Source organism: Dendrobates tinctorius, unplaced genomic scaffold, assembly GCF_039654945.1.
Source record: "Dendrobates tinctorius isolate UK_male_01 unplaced genomic scaffold, ASM3965494v1 ptg000151l, whole genome shotgun sequence".
Taxonomy (NCBI): Eukaryota; Metazoa; Chordata; class Amphibia; order Anura; family Dendrobatidae; genus Dendrobates; species Dendrobates tinctorius.
Genome location: NW_027361818.1, coordinates 24716990 through 24720056, shown reverse-complemented (window position 1 = coordinate 24720056; position 3067 = coordinate 24716990).

The window sequence follows — 3067 nt, the reverse complement described above, 5'->3', positions numbered from 1 at the left end:
CCATGGTGGGTGTGGCTAAATGAAAGAGGACCACGCCCTCCACTCTCGAATGCTGCAAAATGAGGAGGACTTGGAGCTGTATGCGGGCTCATCCGGATCCTAGTGCCCAGGATACTGCTCAGCCAGGCCCTACATCTAGATTCCCCGGGAAAATTACGACATCTGCAGCTGCAGAGTTGTTGAACCAGGCACAATGCCCAAGAAATAATGAACTGGCACGGGTCGAGTGCCGATGAATTGCTACTTCTGAATGTCTTGAAAACAGAACCCTCTCTAGCTAACCTTATATCTGAACGCCCTCTTATGACTTATCGTAGAAGTCCAAATTTGGGCGATATATTAGTGCATTCCCACCATGTTCCTCCGATTAAACATCTCTTCAATTCTTGTGGCCCCCCGTTGGGATGTTACCCTTGTGGTGACTGTGTGGCGTGCAAAAATATATTGCGTATCTCAACTTTTCAATCTGCTGACGGTTTAAAAACTTTGTCTATACGCCAACACATAACGTGTAACACCTCTCAGGTGATATATTATGCAACATGTGGATGCCCAAAAATTTATGTTGGGCTAACTAGCGGTCAGCTTAAAACACGGACTAGAGAACATGTCCGTGACATTTTGGCAGCCAGGACAGTCACTGATTTAACTCAACTTAAAACTATCCCTCGGCATTATAAAATAGTACATAACTGTGATCCAAAGACTTTTCTTGTTAGGGGTATCCAACACATAAGGAGTGGAATCAGGGGGGGGTGATATCAAACGCCTTCTTGCCCAGAAGGAATGTAGGTGGATCATGGTTCTGGGAACCATTACTCCGCACGGTTTGAACGAATCATTAGGATTTGCATCGTTTTTATAAATAGAAATTTAGTGTCTGCCCAATCTCTGTTACGGATCTCCTCAGTCTGTTTCTTTTTATCCCTTTTTTTCCCCTTTTTACCCACTTTTTTATTTTTATTATTTTTAGGATATATATAGCGTATACATATGTGCGTCCATTTTTCATGTGAACGCACATGGTGACGTTTGTTGTTTTTAATTTTCACTTCACTTTTTGACATGTTTTGTTTTATATATCCAGGTGCAAATGTCATTCACTGTCATCAACATCCTGACTTATATCCATATGAGTGTTGGCAAACTGAGCTATATATCATGCCCTTGAAGAAAATCTAGTAAAGTCGATGAGAAGAAAATAATTTCCCGGAATTATTATATATATACCGTCTTTATGTTGTTGCTGATTCAATTTCTTGATGTCCATATGTTTGTAATTATTTGACCTCCATTCGGGGTTATCCATGTATATTTTTACATATTTGTAATAATGGTGTCATCTGATGTTACCTACATAGGCGATGTATTTTTCTCAGGAGACGGGGGGGAAAAAAATGTCATCACACTGAGCTTGGACGCTCTGTACCCTGCGGCGGTCCCTGAGCGTTTGCTGCATTGCTCTGGTGACGGCCAGGCGCCGGCCTCCCAGATGTGACATCAGCGCGCTTGAATTTCCCTTTCCGGTGTTTCTGGCGTTGCCTGGGAGACGGCAGCCGCCCCCGGGTGACGCGGGCACGCTTGGGAATTGCTGTCGGGGTGTAGCGTCGTCCAACCACAGGGAACATGCGTCACTCTGCTCTTTACTATTGGCTTATTATAGCCATGTGTGTCGATAGCACCGGATATATATAGGGGTTGGAGTTACTTCTTTAGCCACGCCCCCGAGGAAGCGGTATCATACCGCGAAACGCGCGTAGGGGCTTCTAACCTGCGACAGGCTCGGGACAAGATGGGTATGTGCTAATTTTTTTTGTGTGGGCACTGTGCAATATTTTATTCATGCCATATTGAGGTAATCTTGACATTCAGTCCTGCAGCACTTTGCAGCTCCCTTTTGCAGTGCATTTGTTGATTGTGGCTGCATCTGTCTTCATCTTGGGTAACTCTTATTTAGACAGTAATTTACAATTACCCTTTGTTTATGGGGATATTTATCCTTACAGTGACTGTAAACATGTCAGCATCCACATGAGACCACTTGGTTACTGCAGGGTATGTTTGCAGTGGTCTGCCGTCTGTGTCACTATATTACACCTTACTATATATGATAATTAGTTAATATACACATGGTATGTATTTATTTACCCTAACGTCATTGCTACATTTGGCCATTTACACTGAGCCTGTCGTGGGATTTTACTTTTCCAGATCAACTCACCCTTTGATCATTGTACTTTATACTACATGTCCTGTATCTCACATGTGTGCCTTGTTCAGGTTTAATAAAATTAATATTTAATATATAAATTTGCTTGACTCTTTTTCTCCAGTTTTTCACTTCTACTTCTGAATGGGACTGTTCCGTGTCCTCATTAATGTGCTCATTGCACCCACTGAAATAGGGACTGTTACGCGTCCCTATGGGTGGAGAAGCCCCAATGCGCTCCATAGCTGTGTGTGGTATGGCCAGACGGCCTCAACTGAATGTTGATTTTTTTTGTGTTTTTTTGTTGCGCATGTTGCACCCTTTCTGCTGTAAATCAGAACCATGCCCTAGGACTGTAGTCCAGATTACGTGTGGCTGCAGCAACAGACTGTTTTCAGGACAGGCAGCGCACATGACACATGACACTTGTACATTCTTTTGTTCTTTTGTTACTAAATGCCCTTATTATTAGTACTACCTTCATGCAAATTTTTACTTTTTTATTTTAGGATATTTGTTTTTTGCTTTCTCTGTGTAAAGGTCATGTGTTTATATGCATTTAAATTTGCATACACATTAATTTATTTTTTTCAGCTCAGACCTAGTTTCTCAAACTACGACATCTGCAGCTGCAGACTCGTTGAATCGGGCACAGCGCTCAAGACATAATGAAGCGGCACGGGACGAGTGCCGATGAATTGCTATTTCTGAAGGGGACTGTTCTGCATCCTAATTAATGTGCTTGTTGCACCAACTGAAATAGGGACTGTTCTGCGCCCCTATGGGTGGAGAAGCCCCAATGTGCCCCATAGTCGTGTGTGGCATGGCCGGATGGCATCAAGTGAATGTTGATTTTTT